Source organism: Melanerpes formicivorus, unplaced genomic scaffold (genome assembly GCF_026170545.1).
Source record: "Melanerpes formicivorus ecotype bairdi unplaced genomic scaffold, bMelFor1.0.p_v2 SCAF_19, whole genome shotgun sequence".
NCBI classification, from domain to species: Eukaryota; Metazoa; Chordata; class Aves; order Piciformes; family Picidae; genus Melanerpes; species Melanerpes formicivorus.
In genome coordinates, this window is record NW_027142371.1 from 12,986,671 (window position 1) to 13,012,153 (window position 25,483).

At 48.0% G+C, this 25,483-nt stretch overlaps 1 long non-coding RNA gene across 2 annotated transcripts in view; it reads left to right on the forward strand.

Annotated features, from left to right (window-relative positions):
- LOC137446977 (uncharacterized) overlaps positions 1-15,677 on the forward strand; it is a 53,781-nt gene extending 38,104 nt beyond the window's left edge. The window contains exons 7-12 of one of the 2 annotated variants that reach the window (XR_010988768.1): positions 2,364-2,457; positions 5,246-5,476; positions 9,418-9,489; positions 10,151-10,256; positions 10,637-10,721; positions 15,322-15,677. This is a non-coding gene — a long non-coding RNA (uncharacterized lncRNA). The remainder of the gene's footprint in view (positions 1-2,363; positions 2,458-5,245; positions 5,477-9,417; positions 9,490-10,150; positions 10,257-10,636; positions 10,722-15,321) is intronic. The other variant, XR_010988769.1, reaches the window with a different exon arrangement.
- Positions 15,678-25,483: the final 9,806 nt, after the last annotated feature.

Consider the following 25,483-nt stretch of genomic DNA (forward strand, 5'->3'; position numbering starts at 1 on the left):
CAGGGATGTGGTTGTGACTCTGCACTCAGCGCTGGTGAGGCCACACCTTGAATATGGGGGTCAGTTTTGGGGCCCTCACTATGTGAAGGCCACTGAGGGACTGGAGCATGTCCAGAGAAGGGCAGCAAAGCTGGGGAAGGGTCTGGAAAACAGGGCTGATGAGGAGAAGCTGAGGGACCTGGGAGTCTTTAGTGTGGAGAAAAGAAGGCTGAGGGGAGATCTCATGGCTCTCTACAGCTCCCTGAAAGGAGGTTGGTCTGAGATGTGGGTTGGTCTCTTCTCCCTAGTATCAGGTGATAGAATGAGAGGACATGACCTGACATGGTACCAGGGGTTTAGGTTGAAGGTTAGGAAGAGTTTCTTTGCTGCAAGAGAGGCCAGGCATTGGAACAGGCTGCCCAGGGAGGTGCTGGAGCCATCGTCCCTGGAGCTGCTCACAAAACATAGACATGGCACTTTGGGGCACAGCTGGGTGGCCATGCTGGTCTTGGGAGGGCAGTTGGACTTGATGTTCTTAGAGGTCTTTTCCAACCCAAACAACTCTGTGTTTCTAACTGTGTGCCCCCCTTTCTTACTGCATATGAGCTCATTTTCTTAATCACCACGTGAAGCCTTTGCCTCCCAAAATTCTGTGGGTGGCTTGAAACAAAATCCTGAAGATTAATACAGCTTTGAGCCAGCAAATTGCCTCTTGTGCAGCTGAGTTTAGCTTTCTGTAGCTGCAATAAGTGTGTGCCTCGATGCTGTGGTTAATATTACATTATGTTGTGCTGAAGTAGGCTTTAGCATTTCCCCCCAATGCAAGATGACAGAGATCAATTACAAAACTATTAAATGTCAATTAACAGCTTTGCAATCTGAATCCCAAATGAACCCCTTCAAACTACCTCCTAACATGTCACTTGCAGGTACAGATGCTGGTTAAATGTTTAATAAATGCATGGAGGAGTAATTCCTTGTTTAGCATTTGTGGAATGGTAAACTAATCTCATCCCTTTAACTTGGGTCCACTGGAAGCCTAAGGTTGAATTGGCAAACCTGAGGCGGCTAAAATGGGCTTGGAAATGCATCAGCCGCTATTCAGGTGCACTCTAAACACTGTCCTGTGCCACCTGCTCTGGCAGGGGGGGTTGGACTTGATGATCTTGAGAGTAGTCCTGGAGAAAAGGACCACGGGGGTGCTGGTGGAGGAGAAGCTCAACATGAGCCAGCAGTGTGCACTTGCAGCCCAGAGAACCAATCACATCCTGGGCTGCAGCAAGAGAAGCACAGCCAGCAGCTTGAGGGAGGTGATTCCCCCCCTCTACTCCACTCTGGTGAGACCACACCTGGAGTACTGTGTCCAGTTCTGGAGCATCTATTACAGGAAGGATCTGGAGGTGCTGGAATGTGTCCAGAGAAGGGCCACGAGGATGAGCAGAGGGCTGGAGCTGCTCTGCTGTGAGGACAGACTGAGGGAGTTGGGGCTGTTCAGTCTGGAGAAGAGAAGGCTCTGAGGAGACCTAATTGTGGCCTCCCAGTATCTGAAGGGGGCTACAAGAAAGCTGGGGAGGGACTTTGTAGGGTGTCAGGGAGTGATAGGACTGGGGGGAATGGAACAAAACTAGAAGTGTGTAGATTCAGATTGGATGTTAGGAAGAAATCCTTCCCCATGAGGGTGGTGAGAGCCTGGCACAGGTTGCCCAGGGAGGTGGTGGAAGCCTCATCCCTGGAGGTTTTTGCAGCCAGGCTGGATGTGGCTGTGAGCAACCTGCTGTAGTGTGAGGTGCCCCTGCCCATAGCAGGAGGGTTGGAACTGGCTGAGCCTTGAGGTCCCTTCCAGCCCTGACAATTCTGTGATTCTATGCTCTCCAGAGGTCCCCTCCAATCCCTAGCCCTCTGTGATCCTGTGTGCCTAAATACAGATTGGGGAATCTATATTTACAGGAGCATTTTGTCCTATTACACTATGGAGTTAGCTATTTTTCAGTGTGGTCAAATCAGCACTGCTGCTCCTCTAGAGACTGAGCACTGTGCAGCATCCACAGAGCCCTGAGCTTTCCTGGAAAAGGTCATCATCACATTAACAAAAAAAAAATCGTTCTTTTTAGCAATAATTTAGGCTCAAATGTAGTCAGTGCAGCAAGGTTAACAGCTCCACTCATAGGAAAACGTAGTCATTGCCCTTGGGATAAGAACTTTCCCCTTGCAGAATATTAAAAATGGGATTTTTATTTATTGCTGGGAGCCAGGACTCTGCTTTGGCATCCCAGCTGAAAAGTGGCCCCTTCAGGAGCCCCCCTGGGAGGAGATCACATTGCCTACCTCACCTGGCCATCTTGGGCACCTTTGCTAACGACCTGCTCTCTTCATCTGGTCCGTAGGGAGGAAGGAGCTGCTCTGAGGCACACTCTGATGACAGCTGGACTCTGTCCAACCATGCAAAGCCACAGGGAGTGAGCCTTCTGAGACAGGCAGGTGAGTAGAAGCGACCTGGCCCAAGGAGAAGGTAGCTCTAGTGTCAGCATTCATTGTTTTCCTCACAGTTAGAGGAAACACTTTTATTTCCAATGGGTATTGTTCACACATCTTGCTTGTGTGGGAGGGAGATCAAAAGGGATGTTAAGAGGCAAGCCAGAGCAGCAAGTCTACAAGCCCCCAGAAGAACAAAGCAGGGAGTTATTAATTGGGGAATGCTTCTGCCTATCCCCCCTGGCTGGCAAAGCATCATCTTCCCAAGGCTAAGCTCAAGATCAAAGTGGGATCCTAAACCTTGCAGATCATAGCCTGAAGAAAGAAGTGGAGAGGGAGGCTGTCAGCCACGGCAGGCAGAAGCAGAGCTGGGGAGGAACAAAGGTGCTGGTTGCTGGGGCAGTGTGGGACTTCATGCACAGCTTAGTCCACAGTGAGCTCCTGAGTGAGCTCCCAGCCCTCAGGAACAGAACATGTGCAGATACACCTCTCTGTCCCTTTCAGCCATCCTTCTTCTTGGCTAATTCAACATTCTTTGTGTTGAAAGAGCTGAGTTTTGGTATGTAGAAAAATACAGAGAACTATCTGAAAGTGTCATGTCTGGTGAAAGCATTGAGAGTGGCTGTTGGAAAGAGCCTACTGCAGGGGTACATGCAGCCAGCAGCCTGGGATGGGGACCAGGGGGAGTGACACCCCAAGGTATCAGGAGCCTGGACCTGGTGTGAGTAGTCTGGAAGTAAAACTGCACAAACCCCACAGCATGGCAGCATGGTCCCCTGGTTATGGTCTCCTCAAGAAGACTTCTTTGTTTAAGTTCATCTGTTATGCTGCTGCCTGGGACAGGGACTAACTCAGCAAGGTCCTGGAGAGAAACATCATTAGAGGAAAAACTCTTCAGCAGAAGTTTGCCAACCATGCCCTGACAGCAGACGTTGTTTCAGCCTAATTCCTTCTCTTTGTGTGCTGGGTCATGCCAGCTGAAGATGCTGTGAGGCTTACTCACTGAATTCTCATTAAAATAAGTACACAGTAGCCAGCAGATCTTGCTGTATGGCTCTGCAAAGCTGATTTTTTTTCTCCTTCTTTTTGTACCAGAGGACTTCAGGCAAGGCTATTACCACTAACTAGGTAGGAATGGGACTAGTGGTAACCTCTGCTGCCAGGCTGTCCCATCTGCAGGTGGGAAAGTAACACACCCCTGCTGAGGAGCCCAGAGCTGTTCTTCCCTGCTAGCCTGGGGCAAACTGGAGCAGCAGCACAGAGGTGGCTTTGCTCTTGAAACCTGTGGATTGTGCACGTTGGTGGATGGCACAATTTCTGAGAGAAGAAACATCACTAAGAGTGTGGTTAATAAGTGGACCTCTGCTGAGAATATCTTGCTCTTCCACAGCTGTTGTTGGGCTGGCATTGTTCTGGTGGGTTTCGTGACAGCAGATGCTTCAATGTAGTTTACAGTGAAACATGCTGGGTGTTTTGGTCTCCCCTTCCACGGAGCTGAGTTGCAGAGGGGCTTTTTTGTTCAGCTGTTTTAGGAATGCAATTTGGTGATTCTGTTGCTTGCCTGATAAATGTCTGCCCTCTGATCCCAGCTACAGGAGATGGAATAAAATGTAACTGGATTTGACAGACAGAATTTGTCTGCCGTGTTTGAGGCACAGGGAAGCAGCCTAGGGAGCAAAACATTACAGCAAATTATGCTTCCTTATCTCCCTAGACTAACAGTGCCAGGTCAGTGGGGAGTGGTGAATCAACAATTCTTCTTAAGGACAATATCCTCCAAAGCTCAAACAGCACTGCTGCCCTGGTCTGCCTCCAGGGCTGGGGAGTGGGCAGAGGCAAAGCTGCTGTGAAGTCCCAGCTAATCCACTGTCCCTTTCTGGTCCCCTCCTGTGCTCAGTGTGCAAGGTGGGTTCCAGGGATTTCTTCCCACCAGGGCTAGAATCCTTTCTCTGAGCTGTAGCTTCTGTTGGCTGCTGCAGCCCTTTCTGAGTGCCCTGTCTTCCTCTGCTAGGACAGCAGTCCTGGTTTGAATTAGACCAGAGCTGCTTCTGCACAGGGGTTTGACTCCCCAGCTCAGTCTCTGCTCAATGAGGCACTTTCTGAAGTTCAGGGCAGGTTTGCACAACCAGTGGCTGCTTCTAGAAGGGAGAAGCTGCTGGGCAGAGTCACTGCCAAGGGCTGGGCTGGACTTGCTCCTGTGCCACGTCTTGTGCCCCACGTCGGGGTGCAGTCAGTCAGAGGTGGCACCTGCGGGGAGGAGCGGACAGGGCAGGTGACCCTCAACTGCCCAAGGGCTCCTCAGAGACTTTTCTATCAGCATGGTGACTCTGATGTATCTTCAAAGTGATGGGGAGAGGAGATGGAAGGAATAATTTTCTTTTTCCTGCATTCTCTGCTCGGATTGTAACTATCTAACCTGACCAGATGTCCTCCCTTCCTCCCACGTCAAAGCCTGCCTGCTCCTTTCCGGAGACATCCATCACACCACGGGTCAGCTCTCCCTTGATTTGTAGGAGATGGTTGCCCAGTCTGCCTCCCCTTTCATCATCCCTCTGACAGCAGCTAGAGAGATGAAAAGCTGGTGGGATCTAAGTAATCCATTTCTAAGTGTGAAGAGCCCCCCAAAAGTGTGTGTGTGGGGGGAGAGTGGAAGGGAGCGGGTGTGTCTGCTGAGCAAACAGACTGATTACGTCAAGGGACAGGAAGAGCAGCACTTGGAAATCAATAGGGATGAGGCTTTGAAAAGGTTGACTGACTGCACTGGATTAGCTATTGATTTTTGTCATTTTCACAGCCAGTGCCATGCTCTCCACCTGCTGACACCTCTGAGGCCTTAAACTTCTAATCCCCCCGCTAATAACAACAAGACAACAGCCTGGCAAGCCAAAGATCTAACAGGGTGTACAACAACTTCAGCTGGTGCCTTGGAAGCAATCCTGGAGGGCCTGGAGGCTCTGCATGGAAACAAAGGACATGGGAGGATTCAGATCACTCTTGGAGGCCAACTGCAAATCGATGTTTATTGGTAAGAGCCTCCAACTGGTTTCCAGTGTGCACCAGCAGCATGGGCTGCATTCTTTTTACACAGTCTCCCTGAGCATTGATTTTATTGAAATAGAGTCAAAGAATCAGAGAATCATTTGGGATGGACAAGGCCTTAAAGATCTTGCAGTCCATCCATTATAGAACTCCACCAAGACTGCTGCTAAAACACATCCCTCAGCACCACAGCTCTGTCTCTCTGAAACACCTCCAGGGATGGGGATTCCTGGGCAGCCTGTTCCACTGTTTGAGAACCCTTTCAGTGAAGAAGTTCCTTCTCATGTCCAACCTAAACCTCCCCTGGTGCAGACAAGTGCTTGTTTTCAGGGTAACTTTGGTAGAGGTGTGCAGCCACGTGTGTTCCCTCCCTGGTGGCTGAAGAGCCAAGGCTGTATTCAAACATCAAGTCATCTCCGCAGCTCTGTTCCTTCAGCACAGCCAGCTGTACAAAAAGCCTGAGCTTATTTTTAAGCTAAGACTGTAAAAAAAAAAAGGGAGCTGTTAGAGAGAGTTGACTCATGTCATAAATGGAGACAGAACACAGGAAAGGATTTATGGAGATGCTCTTCTGAGATGGAAGGAGGCTGGCTAAGGAATGGATGAATGAAATGGTTAGAAGAGATCCTGGCTATGAGTGAGTACTTTCAAGGCTGGGGAACTAAGCCAGCTTCTTCCTATACCACTGCTTATATGAAGCAGAGTAGATTTGCCGGGTCATGTCAAGGAGCTGCTCAGCCTTGTCATAGCTCAGCTTCCAGAGAGACTGCAAGTGCCAGCTGTTGTGTGAACCTCATCATGGCTCTGGCCTGGCAAACTCATCTCAGACGCTTGCTCTCTGTCTCACTGGAAATAGTCTATTAGCCACCTCTGGAGCCTCAAGAAGAGTGCACCAGACTTCAATCCCACACAGCATCTGCATCTCTCAGTTCTGCTCCTTCAGTGGTGGAGGCTCACCGAGTGATCATTCAGCCTCTTCTCAGAGAGGATCTCAATACTGATGGGTATCTAAAAGGTGGGGAGCAAGAGGATGGGGGTCAAACTCTTCAGTGGCACCCGGTGACAGGACAGGGAGTAAGGGACACAAACTGGGACCCAGTGAGGTGCTGCAACCCTGGACCAGGCTTCCCAGAGAGGTTGTGGAGTCTCCTTCTCTGGAAGGATTCCAAACCCTCATAGTCATTGCAATCCTGGGCAAGCTGCTGTGGGTGACCCTGCTTTAGTAGGGGGGTTTGGACTAGAAGATCTCCAGAGGTCCTTTCAAACCACCACCATGCAGGGATTCTGTAATTCTGACATCCACTGCTTCAGAATCTCTCCATCTCCAGGGCTGCTGTGACTGAGTGGTAGAGTGTGCCCAGAAGAAGAGAAATCCCCTTGGACACATGCTGTGTGTTCCTTAGCAAAGTCTCAGTCCTTCACACAGCTATGCTTGGGAACATGATCATCATCATCTTGCTGCTGCTGCAGCCACCACAGCCTTGCTTAGAGCCTGTGTGGTGGGGAGCACAACCCTCTGATGACCATGTCAGACTGCTGATCTCCTGCAAGGCAGAGTCCTAAATGCCCAAGCACATCACCAGGGGTACAGCTGAGTGATCTAGCAAAGCCCACACTGCTGGCTGGCTGCAGCAGTAGCACCATGCCCACAAAGCTCCAGTGTGCAGCTGCTGGTGCAACGAGCTGATGAGAGCTGGTCAGAGCCTTCTGTGCCTGTGCTGTAAATGCTTTGCTGAGCCAGTGCCCAACTGCCCCAAGAAGCCCCAGCTGAACGCTGACAGTTTTGTTTTGCTGGGGTTTGGTATTTATTTTAAGGACCTTTGTGATTCTCAGAAACCAGAGGATTATGGGCAATACACAAACCAAATGGGCTCTGCCAGATTTCATCCCTTTGGAGGCAGGGAGATAATGCTGCTGCAATAGCAATCAGCACTGCCCACCCAAACGGGCAGCAAACAGCAGCCGAGGGATGTGTGAGGCGGCAGATAGAACTTCTCCTTTGTGCAAATCCGGACCAGGCTCTCCCTTGATCCTTTCCCTCAGGCAGCTGGCAGAAGCAACTCAAATTGAAATGTTCTCTCTCTTTTTCTTTGTGGATTGTCCCTTGCTTTCTAAGGGTTGATGCACAGCCCTTAGCTCGTGCATGGTGTAAGTCCTCCTGAAGTCTTCCCAAAAACACAGGGAAAGGAGAAAGTGCTGAGTAAAGCAGCAGGGACAAAAGGAAGCAACTCCAGGCTTTCACTTCTTTCACTGCACCTAAAGTACCCACCCTGGGCTCAGTGAGCCTCTTCAGAGCCAGTACTGGGCTGAACAACAGAAAGCTTCTCATGGTAAATCCCCTCAAGGCTCCTAAAATGAAATTCATAGAATCCTAGGATGGCTTAGGTTGGAAGGGACCTTAGAGGTCATCTACTCCAATCTGCCTATCGTAGTATCAGTCAGGGTTGGAAGGGACCACAAGGATCAGCTAGTTCCAACCCCCCTGACATGGGCAGGGACACCCCACACTAGATCAGGCTAGCCAGAGCCTCATCCAGCCTGGGCTTAAACACCTCCAGGGATGGGTCCTCAACCACCTCCCTGGACAACCCATTCCATATCACGGGCAGGGCCTGCTCACAAGTAGACCAGGCTGCTCAGTAACTCTTGCTTGTGGTGTCGTGTTCTTTGGGGGGGTTGTGGTTGTTTTTTGCTTTGTTTTGTCTCAAGCTTTGCCAGTGGAAGTTTAGGTTTGAGGTGAGGAGAAAGTTCTTCCCAGATAGAGCTGTTAGCCATTGGAATGTGCTGCCCAGGGAGGCAGTGGTGTCACCATCCCTGGAGGTGTTCAAGAGAGGATTGGACGTGGCACTTGGTACCATGGTTGGGTAGTCACAAGGTCTTGGGTGACAGGCTGGACTTGATGATCTTTGAGGTCTTTTCCAACCTTGTTGATTCTATGACTCTATGATTTGGGATTACTTTTCTTGTTGGGTTTGGGGTTGCTTTTGTTATTGGCTTTGGGGTTACTTTTGTTATTGGCTTTGGGGTTACTTTTCTCATTGGCTTTGGGGTTGCTTTTCTTGTTGGGTTTGGGGTTGCTTTTGTTATTGGCTTTGGGGTTACTTTTCTTGTTGGCTTTGGGGTTGCTCTTGTTATTGGTTTTGGGGTTACTTTTCTTGTTGTCTTTGGGGTTGCTTTTCTTGTTGGGTTTGGGGTTGCTCTTGTTATTGGTTTTGGGGTTACTTTTCTTGTTGTCTTTGGGGTTGCTTTTCTTGTTGGGTTTGGGGCTGCTTTTGTTATTGGCTTTGGGGTTACTTTTCTTGTTGGTTTTGGGGCTGCTTTTCTTGTTGGCTTTGGGGCTGCTTTTGTTATTGGCTTTGGGGTTACTTTTCTTGTTGGTTTTGGGGCTGCTTTTGTTATTGTCTTTGGGGTTACTTTTCTTGTTGGTTTTGGGGCTGCTTTTCTTGTTGGCTTTGGGATTGCTTTTGTTATTGGCTTTGGGGTTGCTTTTCTTGTTGGCTTTGGGGTTGCTTTTCTTGTTGGGTTTGGGGCTGCTTTTGTTATTGGCTTTGGGGCTGCTTTTGTTATTGGCTTTGGGGTTACTTTTCTTGTTGGTTTTGGGGCTGCTTTTCTTGTTGGCTTTGGGGCTGCTTTTGTTATTGGCTTTGGGGTTACTTTTCTTGTTGGTTTTGGGGCTGCTTTTGTTATTGTCTTTGGGGTTACTTTTCTTGTTGGTTTTGGGGCTGCTTTTCTTGTTGGCTTTGGGGTTACTTTTCTTGTTGGTTTTGGGGCTGCTTTTCTTGTTGGCTTTGGGATTGCTTTTGTTATTGGCTTTGGGGTTGCTTTTCTTGTTGGCTTTGGGGTTGCTTTTCTTGTGGGGTTTGGGGGTTTGGTTTTCATTGCTTGGGTTTTGTTGTTTGTTTCCATTAATTACTGTGTTTTTGTAAGTTCTTTCAGACTTATTTTAGATTGATTCAGACTCATTTTAATGCTTCCTCTTAAGAGTGTCTGGAGAAGATGGTATGTGTAAACATTTAATCAATCTGAATTAAACTGTGGTTTGTGTTGGGTTGTTTTTTTTTTGGGGGGGGGGGTTATTGCCTTTTTTTTCCCTTCTTTTTTTAGTTGCTCAGAGAATTAGAAAAACAAACAACCTGGTTTCATTCTCCTCAAAATTATTTTCCCCCCTTCTTTCCTCACCACTGAAGAAACCAAATCCCTTAATTTCCCAGCTCTCGTCAACATCATCCCCCTGAGGCTTAAGCAAAATGTTTCCAAAGAAGCATTTGAAGGGATTATTTCTTTACAGCTGCTGGGAAGGGGCTGGGTGGGGAAGAGATTAAGTGACACAACCTTTCTGTGCACAAGGTTAAATAATTTGGGGGGGAGGGGAGGGAAGCTATAGATAGTGCAAATCACTTTAATCCCACATCCTTTGGTACTAAAAAAACCCACCACAAACCCAACCAACCAAGACCACAACAACAACCACCAAACAAAGGAGAATAAAAGCCATTTCATCTGAAAATTGGTGATGCTGAATGAGTATCAGTGCCTCAAGGAGGACACAACAGGGAAATGGGTCCCCTGAGCAAGCTGGCTCTTCTCTTTGGTAGTAGCAGCATCCATGCTGTCTCACCTTCTTTAGCTGAGTCCCTCTACACCTTTTTTCCCCCCACAGAATTAACAGCCTGTAAGGGACACAGGGAGAGGGAGATTCCAGCAGCAAATAGGAGAAGAACAGTGCAGCTGGTATGGGATACCTGTGTGGTAACCTGTGTGAGCAGGCAAGTCCTATGGGAAGTCTGTGGGACAGAAGGGGGCCAAAGGGGCAGTTGTCTCCTACCCTCTTGCGGTGCCTGTGACAGCTCCTGTCCAGGCTATCATCAGCTGCTGTTCTCTGCATGCTCTGGAGGTGACTGGCTGGGACTTGGATTTGTTTCCTGTGTGGATGTGGTGCTGTTTAGTGATGAGCAGGCAGTGTTTGATTAAACTCAATGATTGTAGAGGTCATTTTCAACCAAAATGATTCTGTGATTCTACAAGAGGGACTGCTTCAGTTTACCCCCTGACAAACCCTAGGTTTGTTTTCTATGATTAAAAACAATAATAGAAGGAAATGTTTTTCATAGCTAACCATTACAGCCCTATCTTTCTCCTTTTGCAGACCACACTTGAGTCTGGACCAGCGACTGTTCAGCACAGGCTCCTGATGCTGCGCAGAGAAGCTGCTCACAGGATCCAGTACTTGGGTAGGGCTTTACCAGAGTATTATCAACATGTATCTAGACCTAGCTGGTTTTCTCCCTGTCCCATTTGCAAGCCCTCTCCCCATCATTGTCAGAGTCCCTAGCTCCCTTTTGGAGGAAGGTGCCAAGTGTCTTTGCCCCTGAGATGGGGGCTCATGGGCCACCTGGCCTCTTGCCTTCTCCTCTGTAGCCCTGTCCCCCGTGAGGGGAGAGGAAGGTGCACCAAGCTATTTATTTCACAGGAGGCAGAAGACTTTTTTTGTTTTGTTTGGTTTTATCTCTTTCCAGGCAGTTGGCTGGGTTTAATGGACTGTCTTTCAGCCTGTGCATAATTCTTCTCCAAATTAAATTCTCTTAGAAGCCCAACATAATACAGCCCGTGTTGTCAGCTCATTACTTTTACATCCTTTCTTGTTCTGTTTATGTGAGCAGAGGTTTAATTAACTATAATCTACTGTGTAGGCAAGAAGGGGGGGGAAAAAAATCCCACAACCCACTCTACTTGAAGGTATGTATTTATACTCCTATATTTCTGAACATTTTTGTTTGGGGGGAGTTAATCTTTTAGTCTGTGAGGAGGGCTGATGGCTTTCTGTTTCAGTGTAAATGCTCAGGGAAGTCTAAAGCACCCATGATTGTCCATCGCCCTCTGTCTCTGCTGGCTCACCATGGTTTGTCATGCTAGCTGTTCACACACAGCACTGCAGTCCAGTTCTGGGCCCCTCCATTCAAGAAAGATGTTGAGATGATTGAATGTGTCCAGAGAAGGGCAACCAAGCTGGTGAGGGGTCTGGAGCACAGCCCTATGAGGAGAGGCTGAGGGAGCTGGGGTTGTTTAACCTGGAGAAGAGGAGGCTCAGGGGAGACCTTATTGCTGCCCACAGCTATTTGAAGGGTGCTTGCAGCCAGGTGGGGGTTGGTCTCTTCTCCCAGGCAACCAGCACCAGAACAAGAGGACACAGTCTCAAGCTGTGCCAGGGGAGGTTTAGGCTTGATCTTAGAAAAGTTCTTCACAGAAAGAGTTAGTGCCCATTGGAATGGGCTGCCCAGGGAGGTGATGGGCTCAGTGTCCCTAAAAGTGTTTAAGAAAAGCCTGGATGAGGCATTTAGTGCCATGGTCTAGGTGATTAGATAGGGTTAGGTAATGGGTTGGATTTGATGATCTTGGAGGTCTTGTCCAACCTGGCTGACTCTGTGATTCTGTGAGATGTGGCCTGTGCTGAGTCCCAGGTGCTGGCCATGGGCTGGCTCCATGGGAGAAGTTGCCGGTGCTTCATCTGGAGAGACGCTGGCTCGGTGTGAGGCAGCAAGAACTGGATCCAGAAGACAGTTGAAAGTGCCCATCTGCCTTGCTGTGTGTACTCCACCTACAGAGCCTTCTGTGTCTGTGAAGTCATTTGTCTTTGATGGTGAAGTCCACAAATCCCAGCTAATGCAAGGAGGCACACGGAGGCACTGTTCTGATTCCTCAGCCCATGGCTCCAAGCTCTGCAGAGGCTTTCCTGGTGACAAGTTTATAAAACAGATGCTTTCCTGGTGAACATTTATGAAATGATCTGTTTCATCCACGAATTGTACTTGTACCTGGAGAACCCCTGAGTGCCCAAACACTCCCACCTGCCTTGGCAGGAGGGAGTACAGCAGAAGGTGCTAATTTGTGCACAAACACCAGGGTTAGCTGTCAGAGGAGAGTGGGATTGGAGAGGGAGGGGCTGGCACTTGGTACTTGAGCTAAATTTAGATCTCACCAGCCAGATTCAAATTCCCTCAGAACTTCACAGGTTCTATTCAGAAGGTAACAGGAAGCAGAATTAGCTTTCGGTATTATTAGTTCCAGTGAGCAAATGAAGTAATTAAGTTAAATTTAGAGGAATTGTTCCTGTGCCTCTTTTACCATTGTGCCCTTCCTGGTGCAAAGCAGGGCTGGGATTTGGAAAGTTTGGTTGGCTTTTGCACCATGGCAGAGGTTCAGAGGAAAGCCATTCTCAGCCCAGACCTGCCCACTGAGCATCAAAGAACTGCTCCTGGGGTCTCTTGAAGACTTTTTTGCTTGAAATGAAGCTAGGCTCCAGCCACAGACATGGGGACCTGCAGGAGTTGCTTTGAGCTTACATTTGTCCCTGGTGGAGCAGGGACAGTGGTCACCATAGAATAGACCAAGTGAGGAACTCATCATGAGCCATTCCAGTCAAAGTATCCTTTCCTCCCACCCATAGACTGCTCACAAGAGACCACTTATTCATTGATCTCCACAACTGCCTGAAGGGAGGTTGTAGCCAGGTGGGGGTTGGTCTCTTCTCCCAGGCAAACAGCACCAGAACAAGAGGATACAGTCTTCAACTGAGCCAGGGGAAGTTTAGGCTTGAGGTGAGGAGAAAGTTCTTCCCAGAGTGAGTTGTTGGCCACTGGAATGTGCTGCCCAGGGAGGTGGTGGAGTCCCTGTCCCTGGAGGTGTTCAAAAAGGGGTTGGACGTGGCACTTGGTGCCGTGGTTTAGTTAGTCAGGAGGTGTTGAGTGACAGGTTGCACTTGATGATCTCTGAAATCTTTTCCAACCTTATTGATTCTATGATTCCGTGGCTGCTCAGCCTTATGCAGACCCTTCCCTTGCACATTAGTATCATCTTGTGGGCTGAATGTGTGTCCTTCACATCTGGACTTCAGAAGCTGAGGGTCAGTCACACCTGGTGGTTGGAGTCCCCTATTCCCTGCCATGGAATGGTCAACCTTGCAGTGGACACTATCATGCATGTGTTCACCCATGGGGTCTCCAGTTTGAACCATTCACCCTCCAAAGGGCTGCAGGGCTGTTGGTCCTCATTCTCAGAGGTGCTGCTGCACACAGCAATGCACAAAACTCTCGCAGATGCCCCTGAGCACCAAGAGAGCTTGAAGCCAATCTTTTTCAAGATGAGAGACAAGTCATGCAGCGCCTTCCTGGCATTCTTTTTGCTCTAATTACAGCTTCTTTTTTCCCCCTTTGCTTCACTAATGAACGAAGACACTCAAGCCTCAATTCACAAAGGCATTTAGGCATCCATCTCCCACTGAACTCCCTGGTGAATCTAAGCAGTAGACAGTGCTCAAGTCTCCTCTCATTCATGAAGCAACACTGGGGACTTTCTTGGCATTTCTCAAGCTTGGATGAGTGAAGAATCAGAATCTCTGTGCCTGTGAGGGAGAGGAAGGATATTTCAGTGATTGAAATCCTAACAGGGAGGTGGATGATACCTCTGCTGTTTCCCAGCTCTGCTCCTGACCTTGCAAACGACCTTGAATAAATCACATCCCTCCCTCTGTGTTTCTGGCCATCCAGTACATCTCTGCCTCACAGGTTTGTGAGACTCCATGCTTTCATGTTCAAAGATAGTCTAGTCTGGGCTTTCCCAAGGGGACTGGATGTTTATGTCCCTTCTGGGACTCTCACTTCCTTAGTCTCTTTGAAAACACCAATTTTGGAGATTACTGCAAGGAAACAGCAGTAGGATCTGGAGCAGGAGGGAAGAGTTTCTCACTCAACTTGACATTCCCATCATTAATAAAGAGGAAAGGGGACAGCACAAAAATAATTAATGATAATAATGAAAAATCACAGGGAGAGTTAATTGCCTTCTGTTTATAGTGGAGGATCTCCATTTCCCTCTCAAGAGTCACTGCTCGTCTGCCCACATCTGTTCATAGCTGGGGCTGTGGTGTCCCTGTGCCGAGTGACAGCACTGAACACACAATGCACCAGCATCTCTAGGCAGAACCTGATGACTGTTTACTGCTTTGTGGTTCTCCTTCTTCTGCCTCAGGCAGCTTCTCATGGGCTATATGATTCACCAGGAGAAGACTGGGGTTTAGCTGCAGGTGCTGAGGAGCTGAGTTGATCCTCCTCTCTATGCCACCGCTGTCCCCCCCATGGAGGGCAGGGCTGTGCCAGGGGAGGTTTAGGCTGGATGTTAGGAAGAAGTTCTTCATAGAAAGAGAGATTGGCCTTCCCAGGGAGGTGGTGGAGTCACCATCACTGGAGGTGTTTAGGAAGAGACTGGATGGGGTGCTTGGTGCCATGGTTTAGTTGATTAGATGGTGTCGGATGATAGGTTGGACTCGATGATCTCAAAGGTCTCTTCTAACCTGGTCTGGTCTATTCTATTCTATTCTATTCTATTCTATTCTATTCTATTCTATTCTATTCTATTCTATTCTATTCTATTCTCAAATCAGCAGAAGCACAGAGCTGTCACAGGCCTGCAGGAGGTGCTCTTAGCCTTGAGAGAAGCAGCCATAAATTTCAACCCAATGAGGTTTTTGAGCTGCACACAAGACAAGGAATGAATTACTGAACCCGTTCATGCTTAGTGAGTTATTAAGTGTGAGGCCAAAGACTGCAAGTGCTCTCCATGCAGCAATGTCTGAGTTAATAAACCATCACTCAGGCACTGGGAATCTGACTGTGGTGCTGAACTGTTATTACAAAATGTATCCTTTTTAATGCTCAGGTTTGTTCATTAAGAGATGTTCAGGAGCTTTGCACAGCCCATTATCCCAACTTACACTGCTCTCTCCTGCTTCCCATCAGCCAGGTCTAATCCATTCATTGCTGCTATCTGGTTTTACAGCCAGGGTTGGTGTTCCTTTGGAGGCATCGTCCTGCAGTCCAGTTTAAGGGTGTGTTGCCTCTTCTGCAGCATGAAGTGGACAGTAAAGAGCAAGCTGCAAGCAAGGCTGAAGGTAAGGAAATGACTCCAGGACACTGAGAATAGGCTGGGAGACCTCTTGTTTACTCTGCCCTCCTTTCCCTCCTGGTTTCTGAGGTGTGTGTGTTGTGAATCAGAGGAACCACTTCAAGAAGATCCATGGAATTACAAGGGTAAGCAGAGAAGTCAGGCTCTGGAAATACTTGTGAAGACTTACAAGCAGAGCTAATGCTCTCTCTGAAGCTATAGCAATAGGCCTGAGCTCCAAGCACCTCCCATCTTCCCATATCTCTACCAGAATGTTGCAAATGTCTTGTGAAGGGCTGCAAGAACACATTCACAGGAGAAAGATCTGAAAGCAGTAGCAAAAGTAACCACAGCTCCTCTGAGCACCCTGTGAGCTCACTGAGGACACTGAAGAGCAGAAGTTCTTCAGGCAGGGTATGATTCTTGCTACACCCAATGAGACGCTGTGCATTGATCGTTGTTATGGTTCTACCAAAACTGATGAAAGAAATGAAGAACTGTGGGACCACAGGAGCATAAGGCCACAGAATAATTAAGGTGAGAAGAGGCCACGGGAGGTCTCCCATCCAACCTCCTGCCCAAAGCAAGGTCAGCTATGAGGCCAGAAAAGGTAGGCCAGGCTTTTTTCCTGCTGGGTCTTGAAAACTTCCAAGGACTGAGACTGCACAACCTGTCTGGGAAAGTTGCTCCAATGTTTGACTGTCCTCACAGGGAGAAGTTTTCTCTTTATATCCCTTGTGACCTACTGCTTCAGTTCACACCCTTTGTGGCTCTTGTCCTCCCACCATTAGCTGCTGTGAAGTGTGTAGCTTACCTTCTCAATGACCTCCTCATAGCTAGAGGGTGAAGGGATGCTCCTGTATCCCCTGAAGCCTTCTCCAGTCCCACTTGAACAAACCCTGGGCCCCATTTACGTATGTGGGACCTCACATGTTTATATTGGGAGGAAGAGGGAATACCTCCTGATGCCCCCAATAGCTTATGATAAACAGAGGGCAAAACTGTTCCTGTGGCCTCACACTATCATCCAAAGCAATTAAAAAAGGAAATTAGCACAAAATAACCACAGACAAGGTATGCTAATTAATGTCAATTACCTTGGTTGCTATAGAAACAGGACTGAAACAGGAAGAAGTTCCAGCTAAGTTCAAGGTGAAGCACCAATGTAAATGGCTGGCATGGGCTTTTTTCCCCCCCCTCTAGCTGATTAGGCCTTTAGCTCTTCTGGCTGACAACCAGTTATCAATAGAGCTTAATCCATTTAATAATCCCATAATCACTTTAATCCAGTTGGCTCAAAGTATTCTGCAACTGGTTGCACCAACTGATTAACAACTGTCTTTAAAGGAAGGAAGAAAAAGCTATCTGTGCCCTGCACATGCAGCAGCAGGCAGCAGAGGACTGGTTCCTGCAAGGAAGGACTGAACGTGCAGCAAAAGGCCTGTCAAGTATAAATTCATAACCCTGGGGCACAAAGGGCTTCTAAGAGTCTTTGATTTCCTTAACAGGCACCAATATCTCTTTGGCCTTTGCAAAACAGAATTGGGAGCATGCAAAGGGAAGTTGGCAAAGGGCAGCCCTTCTGCTAGACACCTTCAGGTGCAAACACACCATGAGGGCATCAGTTTGAGTGAGCTGAGATGATTCAAGGTCTCTGGGAGGTCAAAGACATGCCAGAGATGTTGACTTTTTTTTTTTCCCCCTGATCTGGCCCTGTTTTGACAAGGAATGCTGAAATGGTTGGCTGATGAAAATTCTCACACACTGGAACAGGCTCCTCAGAGAGGCAGTGGAATCTCTATCCCTGCAGCAGTTTCAATGACCCAGAGATGTGGTGCTGAGGGACATGGGTGAGCACCAGACTGGGTAGAGTTAAAGGGTGGCTGGACTGGAGGATCTCAAAAATCTTTTCCAACAGAATTGATTCCAGAACTTTGTGGCAAGAATGCTTTAAGAAGGATTCTCTTCAGGCTTGGAACAATGCTCAGTTATTTGCCAGACCTGTTGCAAACAACAAACTCCTCTCTGCTTCCCCCTCCCCTCATTTCACTTCATTTGAATTTCATGCCAAACACAGCTTATGGCTGGGATGAAAAACAAAGGTATTTTTAAATCAGTCTAGTTTGTGCATGACACTTCCCCACATGTTAGTGGCACCAAAAGAAGGGGCAACACAGGATGGGAGCTTTCAGGTCTATTGAGGCATCGTTTCCCCACGGAAAGCAGTTCAGATGAAATGAGGCTGACCAAGTATCATAGTCTCATAGTATCAGTCAGGGTTGGAAGGGACCACAAGGATCAGCCAGTTCTAACCCCCCTGCCATGGGCAGGGACACCCCACACTAGATCAGCCTGGCCAGAGCCTCATCCAGCCTGGGCTTAAACACCTCCAGGGATGGGGCCTCAACCACCTCCCTGGACAACCCATTCCAGGGATTCACCACTCTCATGGTGAAGAATTTCCTCCTCACATCCAGCCTGAATCTCCCCACCTCCAGCTTCATTCCATTCCCCCTAGTCCTATCACGACCTGAGATCCTGAGCAGTCCCTCCCCAGCCTTCTTGTAGCCCCCTTCAGATCCTGGAAGACCACAATGAGGTCACCTTGGAGCCTTCTCTTCTCCAGACTGAACAGCCCCAACTCCTTCAGTCTGTCCTCATAGGAGAGGTGCTCCAGCCCTCTGCTCATCCTTGTGGCCCTTCTCTGGACACCTTCCAGCACGTTGCAGTCTCCAATGACATGCCTTGTCAAGCACTTGGAAAGCCACTGGTGACAAAAGAGTGCTTTACACCAGATCATTATTAATTTTCATGATGATTATTTGGTTGCTTAACTCCTGGACATTTTTGTGGTCCTCTTAACTCAGGATTTATTGTGTTGTGATTTATGAGCCCCAGGATGGGTTATAAATACTAGGTGATCATTCCTTGTCTGTGCAACACTCAGGAGCTCAGAAGGGGCACTCCCAACTGTTGTGATTAACTACTCTTTGGCAGCCTGTGAGGTTCAACTTGTGAAAAGTCTGAAAGAAAAGGATTTCTTTAAAAAACAGAAGTTCCAGATTTGGGCTCTACCTCATCATTGGGACTTGCCTGAGACAACTGGTGTGAAGAGCAGGAGAGAAAGACAGCTGGTCAGATTGGATTTGCCAGCTGAGATCTCCTCAGCTACCTCCTGTAGTGCCTGGGAAGAGCAATCAGCTTGGGGCAGACATCCTCACCTATTTGAGGTGTTTTCACAGACCACAGAAATCTTTTAGCTCAAACCATGGGGAGCTCTTGCCTGCCAACACATCCTCTCAGCTGACAGTCACAAGGAAATGAAATGCTGGCTGAGGCTGTAGTGTCCCACAGGAGCAAATCTGAGGACTATCTCTGCTCATTGGCCTCACCTCCACAAGTTCTACAGCCTCTCTCAAGCTGGAACAGATAAGAAACAATAAAGACAACACAGATTGATGGCTGACTTGTGTTTGGAGCTGTAGGGAGGTTTTGGACTGCAGTTTCCAGCTGAAGTTTTGGCATGAGTCAGACTTAAGATGGACTCAAGAGAGAGTTTCAGCTCTGGATAGAACCTGGTGCCTGCAAATTGGACCTAAGACCTTGGTAATCCTGGGCTCGCTCTTCAAATGAGGTAAAGTTCATCTGCACTTCCAAAGGAGGTCTTCATAATCTGTAGGCTTTGTCATGAGGTGGCCAAGAGGCAAAATAAGAGATTGGCCATAGGCAAAAGAGAAAAAGAGCATGGGGCAAAAATTATTCAGGTCAAAGTAGAGTAGAATATAGTTTAAGGTTCTGGGGCTTTTTAGTCTGGAGAAGAGAGGACTGAGAGGGGATTTAATAAATGGTTATAAATATCTGAGGGCTGGAGGTCAGGAGGGAGAGGACAGGCTCTGCTCAGGAGGCTCAGGGCACACCTCATTGCTGTCTACAACTCCCTGAAGGGAGGTTGTAGCCAGGTGGGAGTTGGTCTCTTCTCCCAGACAACCAGCACCAGAACAAGAGGACACAGTCTCAAGCTGCACCAGGGGAGGTTTAGGCTGGATGTCAGGAAGAAATTCTTCCCAGAAAGAGAGATTGGCCATTGGAATGTGCTGCCCAGAGAGGTGGCAGAGTCACCATCACTGGAGGAGACTGGATGGGGTGCTTGGTGCCATGGTTTAGTTGATTAGATGGTGTTGGATGGTAGGTTGGACTCAATGATCTCAAAGGTCTCTTCCAACCTGGTTAATTCTATTCTAATTCTATCCTGTGACAGGACAAGGAGCAATGAGTATAAACTCCAGCACAGGAGGTTCCACCTCAACATGATGAGGAACTTCTTCACTGTGAGGGTCACAGAGCACTGGAACAGGCTGCCCAGAGAGGTTGTGGAGTCTCCTTCTCTGGAGACTTTCAAGACCCATCTGGATGCATTCCTGTGTGACCTGTGCTGGATTCCATGCTCCTCCTCTGGCAGGGGAGGTTGGACTTGATGACCTTTGTAGGTGCCTTCCAACCCTTTGATCCTGTGATATTTTGCAGGGGTAAGGAAAGAAAGGGTTAAGGAAGCTAACTGGTTTTCCAGTGGCAAACCAGAAAACAAAGCCTGAATTGCAACTGCTTCTGGCTGCCTGAGAGCACTTGTGGTAGGTCGAAAGGTGCAGCCTAAAACCACCACAGCAATTAACCAAACTTAGATCCTGAAGCGTGGTTTGCATTGCTTCCCTATTTAAGCCTTTGAAACTTTGCAAGAGCTGTGCCAGTTTTATTTTTAGGAGTCCAAGAAAAAAACTAAATAAATAAATAAATAAATAAATAAGCCATTTGGAACAAAACCCAAAGACCTTTTTAAAAATGCTTTCCCACTTCTACAGGGGGGGGAAAAAAAAAACAACCACCCTGTTTGCCAAATGAGATGAAAATAAAAATAACCCAGCACATGGAGAGCTTCCTCCTGGAGCTCCATTCCCCTACCAAAATTACTACAGAGAAAAATTAACCCAATTATTGAAGAAGGAAAAAAACACAGGAAGAGAGAGTTTGAGTCAAACTTGACCTTGGGCTGTCACTTCTTCACATAGAAGCACAGAATTGTTAGGGTTGGAAGGGACCTCAAGGATCAGCCAGTTCCAACCCCTTGCCATGGGCAGTGACAGAGAATCAGAGAATCACCAAGGTTGGAAGAGACCCCAAAGATCATCAAGTCCAACCTGTCACCACAGACCTCAGGACTAAACCATGGCACCAAGTGTCACATCCAATCCCCTCTTGAACACCTCCAGGGATGGGGACTCCACCACCTCCCTGGGCAGCACATTCCAATGGCTAACAACTCTCTCTGTGAAGAACTTTCTCCTCACCTCGAACCTGAACTTCCCCAGGTGCAGCTTGAGACTGGCACCTCTCACTACAGCAGGCTGCACACAGCCACATCCAGCCTGGCCTTCAAAACCTCCAGGGATGAGGCTTCCACCACCTCCCTGGGCAACCTGTGCCAGGCTCTCACCACCCTCATGGGGAAGAACTTCTTCCTACCATCCAATCTGAATCTACTCACTTCTAGTTTTGTTCCATCCCCCCAGTCCTATCACTCCCTGACACCCTACAAAGTCCCTCCCCAGCTTTCTTGTAGCCCCCTTCAGATACTGTAAAGCCACAATTAGGTCTCCTTGGAGCCTTCTCTTCTCCAGGCAAATCCCAACAAAGGAGCTGCAGGTCTCTTTGGCCAGGAACTACATGGTTAAATAGGAGTAAATGTCCTTCCTCATGGATTCAGCTCTCTTCTATAGCTCACCCACTTCCTGTAGTTAAAACTTGCCTACAGTTTATGTTGGTTCCCACAAATCAAAAGCAATGGATTTTCCTCTGTTCTACTTGTAATGAACATTTTCTGCTTCCCCTTCAGGGGAATTATGTAGTAGAATTAATGGGGCTGCAAGTCTATAAAACACAGCACATTTTTGAAGTGGGTTACTTGCACCTTGGTTAATATCACATATTATTTTATAGATGCAATGAAGAGAGGGGGGGGAAAAAAACCCTCCCAGCCAACGCTCAGAGTGCTTTCAGGCTCTGTTGAGTCTTGTTTAAGATGCTGGTTTATTTACTGTGTTTTCAAAAGGAGGAAAAATAAAGAGTGCCGCACACAACTTGATACAGGTATGGAAAGAAAAGGGCTTGCTTTCAGAGGGGTTTGTGTAAAGAGTGGAAGGAAAGGCTGGATGGAAAAGGAAAGGATGAATAGCTGAGTGTGAAGACAGGAACAGTCAAGAGGGAAATGAAATGAAATGAAGGAACTATCACAGCACCCTTTGTATGAGTGAAGTGTGTGTGTGTGTGGGGAGGAATCAGGGAAGTCATTCTGCCCCTGTACTCAGCACTAGTTAGGCCACACCTTGAGTCCTGTGTCCAGTTCTTTGCTCCTCAATTTAAGGACATTGAGACTCTTGAATGTGTCCAGAGAAGGGCAACGAGGCTGGGGAAGGGTCTCAAGCACAAGCCCTATGAGGAGAGGCTGAGGGATCTGGGGTTGCTTAGCCTGGAGAAGAGGAGGCTCAGGGGAGACCTCATTGCTGTCTACAACTACCTGAAAGAAGGTTGTAGCCAGGTGGGGGTTGGCCTCTTCTCCCAGGCAAGCAGCACCAGAACAAGAGGACACAGTCTCAAGCTGTGGCAGGGGATGTTTAGGCTGGAGGTGAGGAGAAAATTCCTCATAGAGAGAGTCATTAACAATTGGAATGTGCTGCCCAGGGATGGAGTCCCTAACCCTGGATGTATTTAAAGGTCATTTGGATGTGGTGCTTGGGGACATGGTTTAGGGGTGAACCTTGCAGATCAGGGTTCTGGGTTGGAGTTGGTGATCCTGAGGGTCTTTTCCAACCTCAATGTTTCTGTGATTCTGTGACTCATAGAATAGTTTGGGTCGGAAGGGACCTTCAATGGCCACCTAAGCCACCTCCTCTGCAGTCAGCAGGGACATCTGCAACCAGAGCAGATTGCTCAGAGACCTGACACAGACCTGCTGTGCCACCCCCACTGTTACCTGCCCTGCCCAGAAGACAGGAGCTTGTGCTGCACTTGTGTGGTGGGGCTGATGCACCAATGTGCTTTCCACTGCTTGGACAGGACTTTCTGGTGTGTCAGTATCCGCTTGGCTGGCTTCCCCCTCTGCAGCTGACAGTAGCTATTAGACAAAGACTAGAGAGTGAGTTTTCCTAGTCAGGAAGATGAGATTGTTCTGCAGTTGGGTCACTTTTAATTGATCTTCATTAATTCCTCTCTCCAGAAACGCTGACATCCGGGTGGGGAAAGACAGGAAACACCTCACAGGCATAACTTTGAATGAGTGCTTGCTAGCACTTGCCAATGCCCAGAAACAACTTTTCTGTGAGGAAAGCACAAGGCAGCAGCTCTTTGTCCATGCAATTACTGTGATTGTCTACACAAATCAAGTGGGTTTGTGTGCAAAAGGCCAGTAAGCATCTAGTGGCTGCAGTGGCTTGAATTTCAATCTGCAGTGAATAGCTGCATACTCAAACACATGTTAAAGTGTGTGTGTGTGTGGGTATTAATATCTGAGAAATCAGCAGCAGCCCTTTCAATCGGTTTCTTTGGCTTATATCAGTTGAAAACTCTTTGCTGTGCCATATGTAACCCCTTGCAAGTCAATTGTGGCTCTCCCACAAGCAATGACTGCTGTTCATTCCCAGTCACCACAAAGCTTCCAGAGATGCTGGGAAGCTTATGCCCAATAACTAGTAATTAGCAGTAAGTATTTTATGGAGCAGAAAGGAGTTGATTACATTTGTTTTATCAGCTGCTGTAATAATGGGGAAATAAAAGTTAAATGAAAGAAAAATAAAAGCAAGCTTGTTTCAGAAAGGGGAGGAAAAGGGAAAGTTGGCTGCGACTCGCCAGCCATCCATCATGGAAACAACAGCTTCAGGGATCAGGAATTATTGATTTGAAGAGGATTAACTCTCAGCCACAGATAGTTCAGTTTCAGGGCATCATTTGTAAGCTGAGCTGTAGCCATAAACCGGCTGGCACTGGGGGCCTGGTCCAAAAACTCCCTCAAATGATCTGGCCGAGAGTTGCAGGGACAGCTTTGGGTTAATAAGTCCCCCAGCCTGAAAGGTGTGCGAGCTCTCAGAGCACCTGGCACCAGGGAACAGTCCATTTCCAGGCAATTTCTTCAGGGTGGAAGCAAAATGGTTTCCGAAATGAGGAAGAGTTTTCTTCCACTGAAGTGAGCTGTGAGGATTGCACCTGGCACACAGCAATTCCTGCACAGCCTCTGGTGCCTTCCCCCCGAGCCCAGGAAATACAAACAGGTAAGCAGAGTCTCTGCTGAACCAGGCTCTCCCTTCTAATGCTCAGGCAGTTAATTAATTTTTGCTCAATTTGATTTGACATTCAGAGCTGTGATATGTTTATCCTTCTAATGGGCACTCCTCCCCCATGCCTGGCTTCCTCTGAAAGGTTTAACAAATGGCAGGGACTTTTTGGGGTGGGTAATGAGACTTTAATTTTGTACTTATTTATTCATTAAGCTTCAGCAGTGTCTGGCAAAACAGCAAATCGAAAGACTGGCTCTGCATTTAGTCTCTGCTCTTTAACAACAGCAACAACTCCAGAAAGAAAAGAAAGGAAGGAAAGTCTCTTGCAGCCACAGGTCTATTAATGCATTGCATAAGGCAGGTTAGACCTACAATATCTCAAGGATTATGTTTGTTACTGTGCAACTAAGGCATTCATCATCAAAATGAGTCACGTTGCTCTGAAGCCTCCGTGGCCTCCACAGTCCTTGGGCTTTCTATGGGGACTTCAAGCAATTATGGCAAGCAGTGCTGGCTCTGAAGTGTCCTTGTGCAGACCTGAAATGAAACTTGTTTCCCATTTTTGACTGGTCCCTGCATGTTGCTCTCACCAGAAACCTGTGCTACAGGCAGAAGTTGGAGAAGGATATGGGGAGAGTAGCTTTAAGCTGGAAGAGGCTGGAGGTGAGGAGAAAGTTCTTCACTGAGTGAGTTGTTAGCCATTGGAATGTGCTGCCCAGGGAGGTGGTGGAGTCACCATCCCTGGAGGTGTTCAAGAAGGGATTGGATGTGGCACTTGGGGCCATGGTTTAGTCCTGAGGTCTGTGGTGACAGGTTAGACTTGATGATCTTTGAGATCTCTTCCAACCTTGGTGATTCTGTGATTTAGACTGGATAGTAGGAAGAAGTTCTTTCCAGTGAAGGTGGTGACTGGAACAGACACTGGAACAGGTTGCCCAGGGAAGTTGTGGATGTCCCCTTCCTGGTGGTGTTGAAGACCAGGTTGGATGAGGTCTTGAGCAACCTGGGCTAGTGGGAGGTGTCCCTGTCCATGGCAGGGGATTGGAACTAGATGATCTTTAAGATCCCTTACAACCCAATTCATTCTGTGATACTGTGAATCCTACAGAGCTCCCCATAGTATCAGTGCAGAAATAGATACAGTTATTGATACCAAGGGGGACTGTGAGATGGAAGGGTTTGAAAATGGGGGTTGAGATGACAGTAAAGGGGAACAACACAGCAGAGAGAGGCATAAGACCCTGAAAGACATGGGAGAGGAGAAAAGCTGGTTAGAAAGGAATAAGGAAATAGAGATCAGAGGCAGCCCTCCAAGGCATTTTGCTTTAGTGACCATTGAGACAGGATGAGGCACTGCTAAGATCTAGTTGGACAGTTCTTGTGAACTGCAGGCAGGCAGCAAAAGCTATCCCAGACCTGGAGAGGAGGAGATGTTAGCAGAAGTTGACAGACAGCAGCTGCCAGGCAGAGATGTTCAGCAGAAAGCTGACTGGACAATGGCATTTTCCTCACGAGATAACTTTCACAAATGCTACAGAACTGCTCCATTTCCTTGGAAAAACTTCTGTCCTACACAGGGGGAGGACTTCCAGGAGCTCTATTTGACTTTATTAAACTGTTCTGCCCTAGAGCATTAATTCTGCTTCCGCTGCCCAGCAGCCTTCTGCTCAGAGCACAGCTGGGTTAGTGTTGAAAAGGGCTTGGAGCAGGGGCACCACAACTGCAGGCTGAGCAAA